Here is a 17,081-nt window from a genome sequence, read left to right as displayed (position 1 = left end):
GGCTCTAACACCCACTACTGCTCTTCATCTTCATCACCTCCTCTACATCTCTGACTCTCTCTCTCCATCCTCATCATCATCGCTCTCCTGCGTCTCTGTCTGCATCTCTCTGATGATCTGTCTCTGTTAATGTTCGGCCTCTGCCTTCAAACCTGTCTCTCATTCACTCCACGCTCATTCAGACTCAGTTCAGCTTTCACACGTTTTTACAATATGGGCAGAGCCAAGTGTCAAATGCACACAGTAAGTGTAATTCCACCTTCTCAATTTTGACTTCATGTTCTTACATTGGTGCAGAAAGAAATATGCGACTAACCGCTGCACCACCATGCAGCCCATTCAGGTTATATGGTGGCTGCTTCCTGAAGACGACATAAAACAGCAGGTATGTGTTTCTGTTTAACTGATGACATATTAGAAGAGGCATGCTCTTTGTCTGGATACAAACAAAATGCATTAGTCTCTAAGCACCGTGTTGTGCTTAGGTATGTGTGTGTTTGTCTTTGGAGGATTTAATTAAAAGGTAAATTAAGTCAACACACAAACTTAATGTAACCTCATACTTAAAAAAAAAAAAATTGTATGCACAAATATGAGAATCAACATCAACACAAACATAAACAGAATAAGATACACATCTAGAAACAGCACACACACACTTGAACACACTCTCCTGACCCCCTGAGCGTGCATCCTCAAACAAACAATTTAAAGTCTGTGCTCTGATCGAGGACATTCTTAATGACACAAACGTCCCGTAGTGATGTTGCCTTCACACACAAACACAGACACAGACACAGACAGACACACACACACACACACACACTTGAATTAGAGGGAGGCTGATGAAGTCTAATGGGGTCTGAGCAATGGTGATTCACAACTTTGACTTGAAACAACCAGTGTCGAGATTTGCAGGGAGTAAAAAAGTTGAGTGTTCAGTTATTTTTAAACTCACACAGAGAAGTATGTTTGATGCTTTAAACGAGGACCACCACATGCACAAAAGAAAGAAAACAAACCAAAACATGGATGCTAAAGGGTCCCTGGGAACAGACACTGATCCAATCTAGACACAAATGCCAATACTCTGAACCACAAACTGTAGGGAGTACCTCTAACTTTGAATAAGCATCTTAAAGAGGTCATATTATGCCCTTTTTGGGGTTCGTATATTTAATCTATGTTCCTACTTTTGTATGTTCACAATAGCTAAAGTCCGAAAAAAGTGTCTGTTTTCATGTACTGCTCCTCCTTGCTCCCTCTACGCTCTGAGTCCATCAGCTACGCTCTGCTGAGCCCCCACTGCAGAGCCCCCACGTGGGCCAAGTCTGCTCTGATTGGTCTGCCGATCCGCTCTGTCGTTATTGGTGAGTCGCTCAGCACGCTTCTCGGAAATGTCCCGCCTCTTTTACCATATTGGGAATGCAGCCACTGGCTCCGTTCGAGGGAGCATAAACATTAGCGCCTTAGCACTACTGTGCTACCGTAGCCTATGGCATATCATGGGCGTGCTACAGAAGTTAACGGGCCTGCAACATGAGCTGCAGGGCTTGCCCCAACGAGCCAATGTCGTCGGACTGACGGTATTCTTTACTTTACTGAAATTAAAGAATACCTCAAAACAAACACCAACAGATACTACCTTAAGTTTGTATCATACACCAAAGGTTAGACTGTGAAAAACTCAAGCTGCAAAGGTTTCACATATTTTAAAAAACTCTTTAAATGCATATTATAATTGTCTCCACACACACACACACACACACACACACACACACACACACACACACACACACACACACACTCTCACACACACACACACACACACACACACACACCAGTAAGAACCTTTTCCCTCTGATTTCCTGCAGCCAGCCGACAGACTCAACAGGAGCTGATTTAAAGTCTTTCAATTAGAGCTGCCTAACGAACCACACCCCCCGGTGAACACACACACACACACACACACACACACACACACACACACACACACACACACACACACACACACACACACACACACACACACACACACACTGGACCTTAATAAGATGACTAACTCCCCTTTAAAACAGGACACCATTATGATGACTGGCTCCTCTGACAGATTCTTGGTCTGTACGGGGGGCTAAAAGGAAAAAAAGAAAGATTTATAAAAAAATAAAAAATAAAAAAAAAGAATAAGGCTGCCCATCCAGAGGCGCTGCTTGTCAATAGGCAAGGCAGGCGACTGCTTTGGGCCAGTAGGGGGCCCCCCAAGGGCTGACAAACAGTTTTTGCAGTGTGTTTGGCTCCTTGGCTTTTTGTGGGGAACATGAAGCTCTGCTGTTTGGGTCGCTTTTCTTCTGGGACTTTCCAACAGCTCAAAACTATTTAAATCAAAACTAAAGAGTTTTTGACACATTAACTTTCTTTAAAATAGTCTGCACATCAACTGAAGATTGAGGTTCGGGGTAAACACTGCATAATTGATGAGCTGATGTATGATTTTTTTTCTACATAATTTATGACATGTAACCTCCTAACCAAATGACGGGGTTAACAGAATATCTTATTTCTGCCTTGGATGAGCACACTGAGACAGGATGGAGATAACAAACTCACAACCAGGAGGGTTGAGCACCTTCAGTTTTCTCCTTATAAGACATGAAGTTCGGCTCATTTATTCTACATAATGCAAGATGGAGATGACTTTTATTTTTGTGAAATTTGATTTGATGAGATGATATACATTATTTGATTGAATGCTAATTTCATTCATATTTTGATTTTGTACTTTGCATATAAGAGAAAGTTTTTGATGTGATGCCCTTTTACGGACAGACACTAAAGTGTACGAGACGCACAGCAGAAGTTGTCCCCGTGCTTTTGCTTTAATTAAGTATGTGCAGTGTGTAGTTTACGGCAAGACAACCAAGGGTTAAACTCTTAATCATCACCCCAAGAACACTGTTACAATAAGATAATTCACTGAACTACTCCATGTTATTTACAGTCAGGTTTGTGTTCTCTCTGACCCTGATTCTTAATTCCAACTAAACAAAGAGCTTTCAGAATTAGAAATGTTGCAGATCAGGTTAAGCGGGGTACACTCTACAAGACAATCGGGCCGATTTTGAAACCTGTGGAGCAGCTTTGTATGATGCTGCAGCTCAGAAGCTGTGTGTTGCTGCTATTCTTAGCCAGGTCTTCCTTTGAAAAGGAGAGCGCTGATCTCAAAGGGACTAACCTGGATAAATAAAGGTTAAATAAAAAAATAAACAAAGGCATATTTTTTGCTTACAGACTACATCACACTTCATACCCACACCGCTGAACTCCAAACTTAATGTTTTATTCTTGAAAAGTTGATATGAAAGTGTTCATTCATGAACATGATTTGCTTTCCTAAATGTCACAAATTAATGTATGATGAAATCACATCTACTTTCACAAATTCCCACTGTGTGTCTGTGTATGTTTGGCTTCCTCGACCAGTTTTGATCGATTTCTTGCACAAACACATTCCTATAAACAAACAGAGACACTAAATCCACCGTCCTATTCTTTCCCTTTCACATATTAACACAAACGTCATAACAGTTGTAGAGCAGAAAATGATTACTCAGTGCTTTCTTCCTCCTCCTTTCTCTGAAGCGACCGTTTCAGCGATATTGCTTCTCTTTGCTTAAACTGATACAGAGAAGAAATCAGATAAAAATGCTATTTATTCCTCGTCTCTGCTGCTTTGGTAGGTTCAGGCTTTTGCAGAGATTCTGCACACACACACACACGCACACACACACACACACACACACACACACACACACACACACACACACACACACACACACACACAGATATAAATCCACACAAGGAAAAACATATGTTCAACATGAATACACATGAACAGATAGGAAAACAAACAGAAATCAGATTGCACATGAACCTAGACACATGGTGTTCAAGGTTAAGGCAGAACAGAAAAGGACACGACTTTAACAGAAAATACATGCCATAGAGGGCATTAACTTGAATTCATGTGCAATAAAACACATTTCACCAATAACAATTTTACAAAGGTGAAAGGTGAAAAACAAACAAAAAAAATGTGTTTCTGTACTTAAAGGATCAGTATGTAACTGTAACACCTAGTGTTTAAAATGGGTACTGCAGTCCAAATTTAAAACATTGTAGAGAGCTGTCCCCGCCCGCCCCCTCCTCTCTAGAGTCGATGCTCACACAGGTTGTCATGTGGTGGAAACTGAAGCTTCAGTGTTTAGCCAGCTCTGCATCGGTCTGTAAACCTTTCTGCATTCTAACCTCTCTCCATTTTTCAAAAGCATCCCAGTTAATATTGATCCTAGTTTGAGCACGTTTCTGCTCGTGGAGCTTATTAGAAACATGCAGAGGCTTTTTAGATCGGGTACAATCACTTCTATCTGAGCCCGCTTCCATCCCTGGAACACCTGTTGGTTTGACCTGATAACTGCTCTCATATCTGGCAAACCGAGGGGCGTCCAAAACGGCCATGTGGGGGTGTCTTAAAACCGCCTACCTTCTCTGGTCCAAACAAATCCAGAGCATTCAGGACCAGAATCTAAAGTTAGAAGGAGGACATACTGGCTGCTGCATTGTTGTGAGAGAAGCCAGCACTTTAACATAGCATGTTTACTTAATGTCTGATCACATAGTAAGATCACTTTATCATTTCACTCTCTACACATCTTACTGATTGGACCTTTAAGTCCAGTTTTTAGTTATCTCTACTGTACTTGGGTATTAATTTTTCTTCTGGCTGCGACTCCGCATCTTGAGCTGAAAGTTGAACATTTTGTGACTTTTATGTAAGCCCAAAAATAGCTGGAAAATTGCTTAGCAAAGTAGCAGATAAGACCGCCCAGCAAGCCAGTGTACCATTGGAAAACAATGGTTCTGCTGGAGACGATTTTCGAGTGATGCGTCTCTTTATCGGGTCCTAAGGCAGGTGTGTAGGAGAGGAATACATCCATCACAAGTGCAGGCAAACTCCTACACACTGGCAACATATCTATGACTTATAAACAGCATCATGAGCAAAGATCTCAGGAGCAACTGTTTGGCCGTCTAACTCTCTGAGGCTCTGCGGTCAAGCTGTGTTAGATCTGTGTGTGTCTGTGTCCACTCTGACATGGCTGGAAAGGTTAATCCACTTAAGTAGCATCGACTTAGTGACACAAATTCACACGGTTTCCTGCAGGAGTGTAACACATGTGCAACACCAAAACGAACCGAAAAAAATCAAAAAGTTTTGAACAAAATTTAAATTATATTGAAGGAGGACGCTGGTTCATCAAGACTGTGCCGTCAGAGTTCTTGGATGTGTTTGTACCCAGCTGTCTCGTCTACAGGTGTCAATCCATTAAGCAGCCCAGTGGCTTAGTGTGACCTGCAGGAACGTACAGCGCTCACTTGTGATGGCTAAAGAACTGCTTACTAACGATGTGACATTCAGCAGGATTCAGCAGCTGAATCACATCTAAGCAGCTCTCTGTTTATTTAAAAGTGTGTTAATCTGCGGCGTCCGATCATGTGGTCAAATACGAGGAAAACCAGCTACTGAAACTCTTCAGTGTCACTGGGAAAGTTAACAGTCAAAGTCGGCTATCTTTAGCAAACATCATGACATAATGATCGACATGGAATTGTATGAATTATTCTCCGAAAAGAGATTAAATTCTACAAGTTTTCAGTCTGACACTCTTTGTGAAATCTGTTCTGTGTCGTCAGAGTTCAGCGCTGCACTTTCACCATTACTCTGACCGCACAGAGTCATGCATGAACTAAAGGACGTTTTATTTCCCTCTCAGGAGTCCCGAGCCTCTCATAGACACATTCACACCTGAGGTTCAATGGGGTCCAGGTGCTTTCCTCCTCTCTACTGACACCAAGACCTGTTTTCACCCAAACACATCCAGCTACAAAATGCACAAATCAACCTCACAAAAACACTCTCCAGCTCAGAGAAATGTCCTCACTCATGTTTTCTGCACAAACATCGGAGGAGAAATTAAGAGGTTTGCTCTGAACGGAGATCTCCAGGATATGTGAGACATTTTTTTAGTTTGAAAACAAACCACAGAGTTGACTGTTGTGAGCCGTCTGCAGCAGAAGTTTTCGGAGCATTTGTGCAAATATTTGTACCCCTGAATTATCAAACACTGCATGTTATAAATTCTCTTCTCTATGGGCAGCATTTTAAGACAATGTGTTGCCATGAAACGTTGCATAGAAAACTACGAGGAGGACAAAAACCATAAGCGCAGGAAACATTTAGATGTGCTTTCTTTTGCAAAAACAGGCTGCAACTTAATCAAAGTAAAAGTTTGTTTGTATATCCGACAACATTACAGAAAGGATCCCTACAGAGACAGACCTTTTTGTTAAAGAGGAAGATGATTTTCTAAGTCAGAAACATCAATGAGGCGAGCCTCTTCAAATGCCATCCCTGCCATCTATCTGCAGCTTTGTGTTATTGTCTGACATTGCTGTGAGTTCAGGTCAAAAACAATATTTTTGTAAAGCATGTTAAAGCTCAGAAAACTAACCAAATGAGGCAGAAGTTACTCCTGCGGTCAGTGAGGTAAAATCACTGTTTTTGTCAATGGAGTCTGGTGTCTGTTTCAGAGGGGGCAGCAGTTTCAGGTTAACATGGGGTTTACCTCTGTAGGGATCCTTTGTGTCATGTTGTCAGACACTTAGAACAACAATCTGAGCCTGTTAGAACTTTTAGTGGACACACTTCGATCAGCTGTAAGGAGCGAAGTTCTTAAACTGGAAAACTTTGTCATATTTAAACCAAAACATGTCAAATGACTGCCTAGGTTCAAATACAAAGTAGTGAGCCTTCCGGTTCTTACCTTGCTCAGTGTCTGTGAGGTCGTTTTTTCTTGTCACATGACTTCCTAATGGTGCTGCAGCTGTCATCTCTTTAAGATACAGCCAGCAGCTCGACTCAGGCCCATGTGAACCCACACCGCTACTAACTTTCTGCTGTATGATGGAAAAGTGATTGTTCAAAAGAAGGGTCCAAAAAGTCCACATTAATCCTTTTATGTTTGGTGGCCCCGCCCCCTTTGCTCTCTTATTAAGCCAGCCCTTCTCACTTAAGACTGACCAATCAGGATGGGACTCCAGACAGCTGAATCAAACATTTTTACTAAAATTATCAAACGGTTTGACTCACAGGAAGATGCAGACCCTTTATTAAATCTGACTTAAGTGATTCATGTGCTCCAGTATTTTCTTTGGTACCTGTCTTGAAGAAGGAGTCCACTGAATTCTTTTTTTTGGACGCCTTATTGGAGAGCACATTTGAAACAGAGCATTTTTCTCTGTGTTGTAAGACTTATGCAGACCACAAACAAAGGACTGGATGGGTTTATTTCACATTTTGTGGGTCTGTAGACACCCAGGTTACCCAAATATATGTTCAAAATCACTGTACAAGTGAATTTTTCATAATATGACCCCTTTAAGAAATAAAAAAAGGGTCTGCACACTGTATTAAAAACTCCAACTTTAATTTCAAAAGCAACGTTTCAATCTCATATCTCGCATCTTGACAAAGCCTGAAGAAGATATGAGAGGTCGAAGCGTTGCACTTGAAATTAAAGTTGTTTGGAGCTTTTGATACGGAGAGCAGGTCATTTTCTCTGATTTTTGAATGTGCGTTTTTCTTTTGATGTGCATCCCATGCACCTTGTTTGGTCTTTGGTGACCACATTAAACTGTTTCCTGTCCAAACTGACCTCCTACTGATGAAACAGTTTGTCAGTCCAAATCATCTGACCCTGGCTTCGTTTAAGCAGACAAGTAGTTGTATCTGTTTACAGGTAATGGGTGACTTCTGAAAGAGCAACTGTTGCTGTGTCACATCCCGTCAATCTCATTATCAATCACAGACTCAGAATTACTGACAGAGTGAGACACGTTCACCATGTGCTCACGAGACGGGTGACAGGAAAAGATGAATGACAAATCTGTTTTGAATCTGGTTTTTACTTTATACTTTTCTGTTTTCTCTTCATAGATGCATTTAACTTTGTCCTTTTTTAAAATTCTTAATTCCACCTGAGATGCACTCCACGGCCCTGCAATGTGTTTTTGGATTAAATCAGACAAAGTGTAAACAAACCAGCTTGCCTCAGACGCTGCATTCACGCTCCAGTGAAGCTTGGTGAGTAGCAGCCAATCCTGTTAGCTCGTTCTGCAAAGTCTCCACAGTGACCCGGCGCGGCAGGTCGATCCCCCCGCTGACCGCCGACTGTCACTGAAAAGCTCCTACACTCAAGAAGAATTAAAGAAGACACTCACTAAATACAGAGAACTCCTCCGTATCCCAAATTAGATTCTACTTCAAGAGGGGGAAAAAAAGCTTGTTATTGATTTCATTAAATTGAGAATTACAATCTTTTAATGTTCACTGCATAACTTTGTAACTGGTGTGGTTATTTAACTGATAGCTGGTACAGAAAATATTCTCATTTATATCATCTTGTGCCATAATCAGAAGTTGATATAGTTCCAGGTGACACTTTGATTAGATTTACAGATATGACGAGTTTTGATGGTAAGGCCAATACTCAACCTCAGCTTCTTGTGGAAAATGGTTCATGGCAGGAGAAATCCAGGAAATGACACACAGATGTGATTCATGGTGCATTCATGTGGTGTAGGACACAACGGAAAAACGAGTTTCCGAGTTGTAAAATGCACAACTTGAACGCCTGCTGAAGTCGGAGCAACATCTTGGAAACTCTGGAAAGAATAAGGTGTCCGACTTGACGTCAGAATTAATCAATCAACCAATCATTATTTGTGTATTTGTAAAATTCAACAGAACTCGGGAGTCCTCCATTGTTGTAGTCCACCTAATCTCTCATGGCTACTGACAGGAACTGTTATGAGCATGTGCAAAAAGTCTCCATTTTCAGGTGAACTGCATATTCCCAGTTTACACAGGTTCTTGTTTTTTTCTGAAACCTGTTTTTATAACTTTGCATCTTAAGGCAAAAACTCTGTTGTTGTGTAAACAATGTTGTGAAAAACATCAGATTTTTTGTTCTCTTCTTTCTTGTGTAGATGTGTTTTTTTTCTGTTTCCATACATCCATGCACTCTCCAGGGTTTCTATGAGCGTACTCACAAAGAAAAATAAATCATTTGACCAACAGTTGACTGACATCACACTGAGACGCAGCTTGGCGCTACAAACTATGATTATTGGCCATCCAACAATAATTAACACAACTTGTTGATTCACAGCGTCACAAGTGGTACACAAGTGGTACACAAGTGCAATTATATCATGTGATTAAAGATATTTACAGATCATCCCTCTGCCAGTCGCAGGTCATTGATTATAGAGCGGGTTAATCCTTTTAATGACTGGAGATGGACTGTAATAGACCGCTGAGCTGCAGCAGGGTTTCCCCTCGTTGCAGAACTATAAACAACACATGCCACAGTTTGGTTTTTATTTTATCTACTTTAGTAATCCTGAGGGAAGATGAGGGGGCTGCACAGGGGCTGCACAGGGACTGCACAGGGACTGCACAGGGGCTGCACAGGGACTGCACAGGGACTGCACAGGGGCTGCACAGGGACTGCACAGGGACTGCACAGGGACTGCACAGGGACTGCACAGGGGCTGCACAGGGACTGCACAGGGACTGCACAGGGGCTGCACAGGGACTGCACAGGGGCTGCACAGGGACTGCACAGGGGCTGCACAGGGACTGCACAGGGACTGCACAGGGGCTGCACAGGGGCTGCACAGGGGCTGCACAGGGGCTGCACAGGGGCTGCACAGGGACTGCACAGGGGCTGCACAGGGACTGCACAGGGACTGCACAGGGGCTGCACAGGGGCTGCACAGGGGCTGCACAGGGACTGCACAGGGACTGCACAGGGGCTGCACAGGGGCTGCACAGGGACTGCACAGGGGCTGGCACCTCAAGCAGTTGTGGATTCAGATCACTTAAACCATTCCTAATACCAAACTTTGGTCTAAATCAGGACTTGAAACTGCTTGTGAAATGAAATGTGCTTTACAAATAAACTTTATACTTCTCTCTGCAGCAGGATAAATATTAACTCTGATGAATCCTCTGTCCAGGGCTGTCAGATTAGGTCGAGGTAGACCTCTTGCATTCATTCATGTCAACATACGGGTTTGAGGCAGCAAGATACTGCATGCAGATGTGAGACAACCTGTCAGCTGTTGGTTGAAACTTTAACAGAAGTAAATGTTTATCTGTGTGAAAATGTTTGCTCTGATGAGATTCAAGAGTGCACGAGACAATCAGCATTTTGTGTCGATCCTGTCAGCTGCATCAAGACCTGAAAAGTCCTGCAGGACTTGAAGCTTTCAGATAATTCATGAGCAGGAGGGGAGCCACGGAGCAGCTCTGGCCCGAGTCAGGAGTGTAAATAAATGTGTTTGATGTACACAGCTTTAGTAACCAGTTAACATTGTGTTGAGTACTTTCTAACAAGTCGCCTGCTAATTGGACTGTTTTGTCTTCTTGCCAGACAAGAGATTTGCTGACAGGATTTAGTCGCCGGTGGTGAAAAACAAGTCTAATTCTAGTCACTCTAACTTTAGAAAGCTTAATGAGGTGCAATCTTTTTTGTAACGATTGAAAGACTCTATAGGGAGAGGGGAAGAATGTGCCTATTTTGAAAATAACACTGATAAAATTATGATCCGATGTGACTGGTTGTAAAAAAAGGCGCTCAGACTTGTTGGACATAATAACGCTCACAGCAGGACAGATCATTTGTCTGATATTTAGATGAAAAAATCTCTAAAAGGCTGCACAAACACGGCCCTGAGGTTAAAGTGCAGTGATTGAATTAGTAGGTCGCAACTAGCAACTCCCACCTGTCACTCAAAGAGGCCACGCCCCTAATTCTACATCACTTTACGAGAGAAATGAGCCTTTAGTGACCGAAAATGTTTTTTACCAGGATGTAAACATGTTTAATTCTAAAGTTATGTCAAACATTTTAAACACAGGGCTCTATGGAGATTGACTCACTTTTGCAGCAAGCCTCTAGTGGACCCTATAGGAACTGCAGTTTTTGGCTTTTTTTCTTAGTTTATTGTGTTTTGGAGCAGGGAAGATCAGCGAGGCATTTATTAGTGTAAAGGTTTTAAATATTCAAAACAAATTACCTGTAACTTCTGCAAATAAGCTTCATGGTTATGACCAAGTGGCAACCTCTGGTGTTGAAAAATGAAGCCAATGCGGAAGTGAAAAATCCTGCAGTTCCTCAAGTGTCCACTAGAGACTGGCTCCAGGAACACAGGAAGCCACATACACATGAATGTCAAAAAAGCAGTTTTTACAGCAGAAATTAACATGTGTACAGCCAGGTTCAAAAAACGAAAGGTCTGATTAATTATTATCATCATGGATACACACTGTACGGGGGCTCTGTATTGATTTTGAAAACGAGACGTGTTGTCCATAGTTAGGTTCATAGCTGACCTGATTGACAGGTGGGTGCGGTGTAACGGTTCTTCAAGAGGTTTAAAACCCGCCTCAGCTCCAGCCCTCAGCCTGTCGTTCGTTAGGTTGACTGAAAGTTAGGTTTGCTCACTTTACCGCTGTAGTTTTGGTATTCAGGGCTGTGGATACAGTAGCAGTGGAGGGCCAAATATTTGAGTCTTTGCCATAAAAACATCCTTTTCCCCTCCCCCCTAACAGCTCGAACACTTCAGACGAAGACCGACTCTAAACCCTGAAACCAGCAGATTTGGTTTACTGTCGACAGCGTGTTGTTGAAGGAAGCTTCACCAGACATGTATCCGTGTGTTTGTGTGTCACGGGAGATGAATCCCTTTTAGTCGCCACGGAGAGCCCTAACAGGGAGCAGTACAAGCTGTGTCGGTGTCAGGAGTTAAGCCTGACGAGGATCGGAAGGTGTCTAAACCTGTTAACCACGGAGGGACGACTGCCAGCTGTTTACATAAGCTTTTATGACAGCGGAGCATGGAGGCGCTTGCGAGGAGTGATGTCTTTTATTATCCACTCTCACTTCATGATGCATTCATTAGACAGACTGCTTTAGGTTTTACATACAACTAATTGTTGTGGTTTGAATGGTTAGAATCTTTGAATGATCAAATACGTTAGACGTGACGGGAAACTATAGAAAGGCAGAATAAGAGATGAGACATGAACAGAGTGAGGATGAAAATTAAGAGAATACAGGAGAGGAGAGGAAACAGCAACAAAGAAAACCAGAGAAGAAGAGAACACAGTCAAAGAAAACCAGAGAAGAAGAGGAGAAGAGAAGAAGAGGAGAACACAGTCAAAGAAAACCAGAGAAGAAGAGGAGAACATAGTCAAAGAAAACCAGAGAAGAAGAGGAGAACACAGTCAAAGAAAACCAGAGAAGAAGAGGAGAACACAGTCAAAGAAAACCAGAGAAGAAGAGGAGAACACAGTCAAAGAAAACCAGAGAAGAAGAGAGGCCACAATTCAAATATTCTAAATAAGATGATTAAGTTACAACAGGAGGATGTTGTTGACATCAATGATGTTGATGATTATGATAACATTGTTGATGTTGATTATATTGTATATGATGACGATGTTGAGGATGTCAATGAGGATGATGTTGTCGACATCAAAAGATATTGTCGATGATGCTGACGTTGTCCATGGTGATGATGATGATGTCAGTGATGACGATGTCATCCATGACGACAAAGTTGTCCAGTTTATGTTGATGATGTCAATGATGATAGTGATGAGGATGTTGATGAAGTTGTCAATGTCAATAATGTTTTGGTTGATGGTGTTGTCCAAAGGGATGATATTGTTGATGACTCTGATGTTGTCCATGTGGATGTTGTCCAAGTGGATGATGTCATCCATGTTGTCGAAGATGACGTTGTCAATGAAGATTTTGAAGATGATGATGTCATCCATGTCGACAATGTTGTCCAGTTTATGATGATAATGATGTCGATTATGATGTTGCCGATGTCAATGATGTTTTGGTTGATTATATTATCTAAGACGATGATGTTGTCAATGATGATGCTGTTATTGTTGATATTGGTGATGTTGTCAATAATGTTGTCAAAGATGATGTTGTCAATGAAGATGTCATTGATGATGTTGTCAATGGTGGTAATGATGAGGATGTCGGTGATGAAGTTGTCGATGTCAATAATGTTTTGGTTGATTATATTATCTAAGATGATGATGTTGTCCACATCGATGATATTGTCACTGTCACTGTTGTCAATGTTGATAATTTTGTCGAAGACGATGTTGTCGATGATGATGTCAATGATGATGTCAATGATGAAGATGTTATTGATGATGATGCTGTCCATGACGTTGTCTAGGAGAATGTTTTTATCAAGGACCATGTTGTTGCCGATGAAGATTGTGTTTTCTTAGTCAAGTTTTCACTAATCAAGGGAGAACATGAATGCTCAAACAGATTCAACAGTAAATTTAAATACATGTCATTAGATTTCACACATTCTGTCATCAGTATTGTCCAAAGCTTAGGTTTTTCTTATTTCTATTGGATATTTGTTGTTATTTACACACATCTTAAATACTGCCCGTATACAAAACCCAACAACAAGAACAACAGAATTGGTAATGCAACAGGAAAAGTAACACATGTGGTACATAAACAGGAAGGAGGTGGTGAAGGCTGCAGAAAAAAAGAGGAGCACGAGCAGAAAGGAGGAGAGGAGTGTGGAGGTGGCACAGATTGGAGGAGGTGGATGTTCAAAGAGTGTGTCTAAGTGAGCTTCCCATGGTTGGTTTTTCTCTTTATCGCCTGAGACTCTGAGACCTTCTCCTCAACGCGACGAAGGATGAGAGGCAGGAGGGGGGAGAGAGAGAACGAGAGAGAGAGAGAGGGGGGCACTTAGAGAGGCAGGCAGTGAGGTGGGCAGTCCTTCGACTGGACAATCCTCTCCACTAATACTAATCCCTGCTCTCTCGCTTACACACACACACACACTTCACAGTTTATACGCCTTGTCAACGTGTGTGTGTGTGTGTGTGAGAGAGAGAGCGAGAGAGAGAGATAGAGAGAGTGATTGTCAACATTTATGTAAAGACTATAAGTTTGGACACTAGTGTTGTAGTCAAGACCACACTAACCGAGACCAAGACATACCCGAGACCAGAGTGCTCCGAGACCAAGACATTTAGGGTCGGCGGTGGTCTAGTGGTTGGTGCGCGTGCCCGATGTAAGGATGCTATGGTCCTTCAAGCGGGCGGCTGAATTCAGACCCAACCTGTGGCTTCTTTCCTGCGTGTCATTCCCCAATCTCTCTCTCCCTGATTTGTGACTCTATCCACTGTCTTATCTCGACGATGAAGGCATTAAAAACCCCAAAATAAATCTTAAAAAAAGACAGAGACATTTAGTGATCGAGACCGAGTCAAGACTAAGGCAGGGCGGGACTGAGACAAGACCAAGACATTTAGGGATCAAGACCGTTCTTTGTTCTTTAAGAAAGAGACATTTTCCTTCTAATCACTAATAACATGGAAAAGTGGTCTATCCGTGGTGGTCTTGATTTAAAATCTGAGTAAAAATGCTTTTGATTCCCAGACAAGACCAAAAAAGTGGTCTCGAGACCGGTCCTGAGACTAAGGCATTTCAAGTCCTACAACACTATTGGACACCCTAATAAAAACCACCATATGAGATTGGTGATCATCTCATCAAATTAAAAATATTTGTGATGTTATTAGGCTTTTTTAAAAAATTGAATACAGCTGGAAGCAGGTTAACAAGAAATGACAGATATCTTTGAAATATCATTGGCTGAAATCTTCCAAAAAACTAGACGCAGACAAAGCTGTACATGAAAGCAATCATTAAAAGACAAAAAAAAACTGCTCTGCTAGTCTCATCATCGAATGCGAAAGAAGAGTCATTATTTGCTTTATTAAAATACACTTATGCTTATCATGAAGTTATTTAAATTATTTCAACAGTCTGAATGAAGCTTAATTCGAACAGCGTCACCAGAGATTTGCTTTTCCTTCTATTCTCTTTTTTATTTTTAAACTTTTTTTTTCTGAATGAATGAATAAATTGATGTTGTATTATACAGTAAATTATTAAAAAAGGAAGCACAGGATGGGAATACATGAAGGCAAAAGTGCTCTCCAGACCAATACAGCGTAACATATTCTAGACCAACATTTTAATTTTTGTACGTTTTGTTTCCTCATTGAAGTGCTCATTCAGGAATAAATGGTTTACAATAGTGAAAGGTCTTTGACTACTTGAGTTAATCACAAGGTTCCTATTACCAAAGTACCACATTTCATTGAATGCAATCAAAAAATTAAAACATAAAACCCCTACAAAGTTAATAATCATGTTGGTGTACCTCACCCCCAATCCCCACACACTCCGTGCACGCAGGGGTCCGTCAGAGCCACGGTTAAGCTCTGGGGAAGGCTCGCGCCCTTCCCCACTGGATCCGTTTCTGAAACGTGAGTGCAGTCATGATCAGCTGTACACACATCACAGGAGAACTACAAGATCACGCGGGAATAAAGAGAAAAAACTTGCAAACAACATGTTGCTTTGTCTCTCTGAGGATGATTTGTTGTTCGTTTGATGCCTGTTTTGACGTCATGTTGATAAAGTGATGACAAACATGAACGAGAGGCCGTTTATTGTTTGATATTTTGAAATTCACCGAACACTCTGTGCGTTTTCTTGTCTGACTTTCTCTCCGGATTGTCATATTCTGTCCAGCTTGAGGCATGCCTGCAGCGTTTTCTGTCAAAAATAGACTTGCAGGTTATTTGAAACAGAGCAGAGTGTAGTGGTGCTGGTTGCATGCTCCAGAGACGGACCACCGCTTCAAAATGATGTTGCATAGTCCTCTATTTTTTTGTCTGTTTATAAATAACGCATTTCTCTCCAGTTTTGATATGTATGCTGATGATGCAGTCATTTATGTATACCCAAAAAACAAAAAGCCTCTAAATATCTCTCAGATATAATGAAATAATAAATATCAAACATGTTTGATATTTACGAGTTACGATAATGAGTTTGCGTACAAGCGTCTGCATGGATCCATAAATGTGCGCACATATCTGCAGATAGTTTATGAAGGTTGAAAAGTAAAGTATTTTTGTGGCTCTGTGTCCTTATTTGTGGCTCTATTTATGCATTTGCAACTCCATACCTCAGCACATAAACACGTAAGAGCCAGAAGGCGATCAGAGAGACGGCACTGTAACATTTAAGAGGTCAAGTGTGTTTCTTAATTGAACTTGGGTACAGAGAACAGCAGAAAGTGTGACTGTGTTCATGTGTAGAGGTCAGAAGAGCATCTCTATATACACCCCCCCCCCCCTGCAGTCTCTCTCTCCGTCTCACTGATCCCTGGAGTCATTAATAATTTTACACACCCGCACGGACACACACACACACACACACACACACACACACCCACATGCAAACAGAGCCATGCTACACAAGGTGGAACACTTCAAGTTCATGAAATACACACACACACACACACACACACACACACACACACACACACACACACACACACACACACACACACACACTGACTGCCACCTCCATGGCTAAGCAGATAAAGGATTAGTGGTTGATCCTGTTTGAGCCAGGCTGCTTGGCTGAGCTGACTTTCACACTACCAACCTCTCTCTATCTCGCTCTCTCTCTCTCTCACACACACACACACACACACACACACACACACACACACAACACACACACACACCCACACTTCAACCCTCATACAAACAATGTCTTAGCACTGACATTTAAAGAAGCACAAAACTTGGCATGGTCACACGAACTTAACCATCTGACACACAGACACACACATGCACTATACCAAAAAGTGTGTGCACACATATGAGCACAGAGATAAATGGTGGGGGAAAAAAATCACACACACACGCACGCACGCACGCACGCACGCACGCACGCACGCACGCACGCACGCACGCACGCACGCACGCACGCACACACACACACACACACACACACCTGCAATGAGGT

The sequence above is a fragment of the Labrus bergylta genome, chromosome 5 (assembly GCF_963930695.1).
Source record: "Labrus bergylta chromosome 5, fLabBer1.1, whole genome shotgun sequence".
Lineage (NCBI taxonomy): Eukaryota > Metazoa > Chordata > Actinopteri > Labriformes > Labridae > Labrus > Labrus bergylta.
The sequence above is the reverse complement of the archived record's forward strand: the minus strand, read 5'-3'. Positions refer to the sequence as shown.